This window comes from Orbicella franksi, chromosome 7, assembly GCF_964199315.1.
Source record: "Orbicella franksi chromosome 7, jaOrbFran1.1, whole genome shotgun sequence".
Lineage (NCBI taxonomy): Eukaryota > Metazoa > Cnidaria > Anthozoa > Scleractinia > Merulinidae > Orbicella > Orbicella franksi.
Genome location: NC_138151.1, coordinates 29537411 through 29543465, shown reverse-complemented (window position 1 = coordinate 29543465; position 6055 = coordinate 29537411). Strand labels below are relative to the sequence as shown.

Below are 6055 nucleotides of genomic sequence, written 5' to 3'. Positions count from 1 at the left end.
TTAGCTGGGAGAATTCAGTTGAGTTTTTACAAACCTATGAACTATTTATTAGGACTCATTTATTTATCAAAACGCAAGGTAAAAGCCCTGAAAACGGTGTTTTCACTCTGAAAACGCATCAAATCTTTTCCTCTCACATTACGCCGGAGAAATGGAAAACGCAACAATTACCAGTCATTTTCAAGGATTTGTGTTTGACGAAAACTCGGTCAGGACTAGTCTCCTTCGCAGCCGTTATTAGGGTCGTCACGCAACGCTCCTCCCCACTAGCGTTGCGTGACGACCCTAATAACGGCTGCGAAGGAGACTAGGTCAGGGCAGGCTCCTGGTCCGGAAAATCACATGATTATCGTGGTACCATCGATCGTCTTCGAAATACTCCATTTTCAAAATGTTTCCAGCAACACGAAAACGAAAAGCCGGCCCTTTTTCAAATTCCTCTGGTTTGAAGAGCGTTTTCGAAAAGCTCCACTTTCGTGATGGATTACCGTGGACTGTAGGCCTAACCGTAGAAACAAAGCTGCCTCTTCAAATTTCTCCGTAGTGGTGTAGGCGGTGCTTTATTCCGAAGGCAACCTCAAAAGGCAAACCTGATCGAGTTATGTTTTAGACGTGGTCCCAATTCTCCCTCGAATAATTTTACCGCGTGTGTTGCGTGGATGTTTTCGTGGAAGGTGAAGCCACCTTTTCGAAGCCGGGAGTGAAAAGTTAAGGCTCCGTACCCCGTATCCATTGTGTACAAAAGTGACCAAAACTTTGGGCACATCCGCAGTCACGAGGGTCTCAACGGCGTGGTGGCTTTTAAGGCTAACGGTTAATTTGTTTTCCTTACAGTAAGCAGAAATAGCAGTAAGCAGAAACAGAAAATTAATTATCATTGTTTTCAAAAGTTACTACGATTATCAGTCGAGTAAGGCGCGACGAAAGTTTGGTCATCGGGTTTTAACGTGAAAATCGTGTTGTTGTCACGTGCAACTGGCTCCGTTTCCAGTGACAATTTGTCGGCTTTGACGTCATTAGCAGCAAAGCGCGCGAAATTGTAAGCGACGCCACAGGCGACGCACGGCCGTTGATATTGTTACCAATGGAAACGAGGTAAGTTGCCCGCGACAACACCGTAATTTTAAGTCCAAAAATTCGTAACCAAACTTCCCTCGTGCCTTACTCAACTGATAATCGTAGGAAAACTTAGCTTTCATTGTTTAAATTAAAAAGTTAAGGGCATATTTGACTTCTGTATATGTGAAACATATTTGAAACATAAAACATAAATATTTGTAAAAAATATTTTACACGTATGGTCTTAGGACCATTCCGGGACGGAAAAAGCAATTATTTTAAGAACTATAGACTAACATAGCTTTCAAGCCACTCGACAAAACACAAAAAAATTTTTGACGAGAGACCATGAAACTTTCATTTTAGTGGCTAAAATTGTTTTACTTTTAATTTTTTTTACGGATAACGTTTAAAATTTTCCAATTTTTACGCTAATGCTATTTTTTTGGCTCGTTTTACGGCTAACGCATAATCCCAGAAGACCCACATTCCTGGCAGCTGATCGAACTCAGTAAACAGTAATTCGGTAACGCGCATGGGCAACCGGTTATTTGCGGATGGCGTGAGTTATGGTCTCTGTTGAAAAGAGAGAGAGTAGAAAAAAAATTACAATGATTAATTAATGACGGTTTATAATTAACAGTCTGGCAAGCTTGAATTTAAATAGTAATATGTGACACTGTTGTGGAGATGAGCTGAAATAAAATTGATTTCGAAAGCATGGTCTAAATCCAGGATTGTATTCCAAATCGTATGCTTAATAACAAAAACGCTTTCAGAAATATCGAATTTTGATAATTTTCGATTGCTTTTCCGTTCTCTTTTTAAGGAAAATTAACAAGGACCTCACACCAAGAAAACTTAGCCTTTTTTGTCGCAATCTCTGCCTTTTGATGTCGTGATGTCGTTTGTATTACAATTGTGGTTGTTTTGTAAACCTCATGGATTTATAGAATGAATATCGAATAGGGAGACTTAACACACAGCACCAACGAGCAATAAAGGTGTAGTTACAGAATTTCAAACTGAAAGAAGCTTATTTACCGAACGTGCAGATATATATCTCCTTTGCTATTGACATATGCCATATTCCCGGCGTCAAACAAATCAAAAATTAAAGTGCACCTAACCCCAAAAATTTTTTTTCGCTAGAACGAATCTACTTATTATTTGAAATAGTTCTGCGAAAAATTTTTTGAATTCCGTTAAATCCTCGATTTTCTGTGCCACGACGAAATCTCGAAAATAGCTCCAAAACACCGCCATTTTGTTTCACGACCGAGTTTGAGGAGAATGGGTCCAGCGGCTCTTGTGACGTCTACCCAGGAAGGTTGGACATCTCATTTCCTCTCATTTCCTTCAGGATGGTGCAATACACATTCGAAAAGTGCGCAGAAACGCCTTCCAGAGGTGCTATCGGCTGTTGCAGCAATATTCCAGATTTAAAGAAAGATATACCGTACAATTTACTGACGATGATCGGCTAATGGTGCAATAAAGACGTAAACGATGGTTGATTTTGTCGAACCGAAACAAGCGAACTGAATCTGTGAGAACCATTGAAGAACTCTCACTGGAATTTGTTCCGCAGACTTTCGAACGCTATTTTCATAAATTTTCTGCTTAAAGCTAACCAGCAATTTGTAGAAATACTACCTACAACCTATATCTTTCAATCCCGCCGTATTTATAACATAACCGGCAAAGTTGTGTGATCCGGTCATGATCAAGAAGCGTTATACTGATATGTAAATAGATCGCTAACCAACACTTATTTCTCTTTCGATTTAGATGAAAGTCGAAGATTAATCCTCTAGAATTACATGATAACAAAATTATTAGACTCACAGAGTTTTTCGAAGGTTTGGAAATCAGCAGTGCGACAAAGATTCTGTGCAATAGCGTCGAAAATATGACCGCGTAACATTATCTGCGGACCGCTTAGGGAACACATCCTTTTCGCTTGTCCGACTGCAAACTTTGAGAACAATTTACATTGGTTATTTGGAGTTACGACTTAAAACGTGTGACAATGTGAAATCGGTAATTGTATGAAATGTTTCCTTCCGCCTTGCTTCCCGCAGCTTCAAAAATACAGGTCCAAACAATACGATTTTCAATCGATCGAAGCCAATGTTTTGGAGGTCATAAAGTCTCGAAAACTGCAACACGTACGTCGCTCTTATAAACATGAAGCATTCAACAGAAAGTAAAACATCAACTGGATTTAACAGAACAATCATACCTTGACAAAATACATTCTCGCTAAGGACAAATGTAAACGGACTATAAACACGAGTGGGAATCTTATGTTTAGTTGACGAAATTACCATCCAAAGCAGTCCTTGAGTTTACTTTCCTGCTTTTCGTTTGTCTGCTCCTCCACTTCGTATCTAGCTTTCCATTCCTAATATACAAGCAGCTCGTCGGCAAAGAAGTCTTCCCATTCGTCGCTTGAAATATTGTAAATTGCTCTCAAAGCTCTAAGCAGTGAGTTCACAGTTGTCGAACGTGCTCGATCGAAGTTTATTTCGGAGCCTTCCGAATCGAAACTTAACTCTGACTCCAGTGACGAAAAAGAAATGATTCTGAGACAAAACTTGGACGTTTTAGTCCCAAAATACATCGGAACGATTAGTTTTGCGTTCTATTTTCTCGAGCAAATACAGAGAGTTGACTGAGGCGCTATTGTGTTTGGTTCCTGGGTAGACGTCATCAGGCACCGCCGCCCCAGACTCCCTAAAACGCGGTCGTGAAACACTTAATCGCGACTTTGAAAGGGCATAGAAAATCGAGGATTCAACCAAATTAAAAAATTTCTTCGCCCAAATGCTTCAAATAAAGTCTAGATTTGTTTTAGCGAAAAAAAAATTTTGGGGTTAGGTGCACTTTAATAAACCGCAGTAAAGTTAATTAATAGTTGCATTTCTTGAGCAAACCATCAAAAGGACAACAAAAACGGCGAAACCTTTAAAAGAGCTAAAGCTCATATCAGCCATGGAAAATAGTAATTCAACACAACCTACCAACAATTCTGACAAGAACGACTCAGGTACAGACGGAATTCATGAAGAAGAACTTAATTTCAAGGTAACAATCTACGGTAATCAATGTCATTCTCTCCTTCGTGGCGCTGTTCGGAAACTCTTTGATTCTAATAACAGTTTGGAAGACATTTTCTTTACATTCAGCGGCGAACATCTTACTGGCAAGTCTTGCTGTATCGGACCTCGCTGTTGACGTGGTTGTCCAGCCCCTTTTTGCAGTAAACATTCTGAGCGGAAAGTACCTTTTGACTTAGGCGTTAACGTTTTAGGTCCCTTCCTGACTATCGGGGCTTTTTTCGCCATTGTCAGCTGCATTGCAGCAGTTGCAGTGGATCGATTACTCGCTCTTCAATTATATAATTACACTTGAGATATCATGCAGTAGTGACGCCGTTTCGTGTGATATGGCTAGTTATTTTCCTCTGGGTATCTGCTGGTATTTTCGCCAGCACGAAACACTGGATTGCAAGTGCTATACCTGTTGCGATAATTAGCCTTCTTGTTGAAAACTTTCTTGTTTATTTGAAAATCTATCTCCTCGTTCGACGCCATCAGAGACAGTTTTAGTGTATGCATCAACAACAAGGGGCAACTAACGAGAACATTTTGTGCAGAAAAAGTCAGCTATGAACGCATTTCTCGTTTACATTTAACTGCTGTGTTTCTACGTGCCTCTTTCCCTCATGATAGTTGCAGGTGTAACCATTTCATTAAATCGTTTCATCACAGCTTTCACAGTGATTTTCCTCGATTCTTCTCCAAACCCTTTATTGTGCTGCTGGCGATACCTAGAGATTCACACCGCCACGAAAAAATTGTTCTTCCATTAATTCTATGGAGGGCCTGAAGCATAAGCGTTCGAGCTGGGGAACCGGGAGGGGGGAGAGCGGGGAGCTGCAGCTGCGGAAATTATGAAATTTTTCGGGAAAAAATTGGCAAAAATTGAGACTGCTGATAGAGGTCATTCAGTATGCAAGCTTTCGACGTAACTATTTTAGAAATTATAGCAGTTTCCTTAGATGGAAGAATCGCGATAGTTTTCGTTTTTCATGTAATTTTGAGTGCGTTTGCACCTCGATTTCATCACTCACGCATTCGGGCATTGCGTAATTTTTTCGGGCGAGAAGGTCAAATTTCAGGCGCGCCAGCCGTATGCAAGGTAGAACCTTTTTCAGGCATTGTTAAGGGAATTCGATGTATGCAATACTTTTACAAATACGAGTATGGAGTCACGATAAATGAACTTCATGATTCAATATCAAACTACCCTTTGTTGCAAACGCGAATTTAATCAAAGGGATCCTTAAACTCTCTGGATAGTTTACTAAGATGAGGAAAGCCAAAGATCTAGATTAGATTCTTCACCAAATGATTCATCCCTTCCGCAAAAGATTTATTGCACTTAATTCCAACAATCCAACCAAGTTACTGTACTAGGCTGGGTTATAATGTTCAACTGTTTAAGATATTTCTGTATTATTTGTTACCGTGTCGTATCTGATAATTTTTGCTCCAGTGCAAAATGCTATTTACGTGCTGCTTTGTGAGCTTGGTAAAGGACTTAACGTTAGACAAGAAAATAATTTTGCAACACAAAGGTACTTCGAAATAGAAATAATGGTGATTTGTCTGTTCTGTTCATCTTGTGAGCTACGTTAACTAGGGTCTGCATGTCAGGAACAATTAACACACAAGCATATGAACATAAGAGAGTTAATTCCGTTTTAAAAAAGTCACAAAACGTGTTGCGTAGCTCACAAGATAAAACATCCAAAAAAAGTCACAGAACATCCACGGGGAGTGAACAAGGGGTAGTCAAAATGAGAACGGAAGGAAAAGAGGGTAAAGTATTGCAAAAAGGAAAAGCTTGAAAACGTCTCAATTAAAGGAACTTGCCACAGGCATAATTTTGACAGTTTGCTTCAGTCATAATCTTTTCAGGGACATTA

General features: G+C 39.8%; 1 protein-coding gene across 1 annotated transcript in view; it reads right to left on the bottom strand.

The window, feature by feature from the left end:
- LOC145493923 (thiopurine S-methyltransferase-like) overlaps nucleotides 1–6055 on the bottom strand; it is a 152429-nt gene that overhangs the window by 53069 nt on the left and 93305 nt on the right. The gene's annotated exons all lie outside the window — the stretch shown is intronic.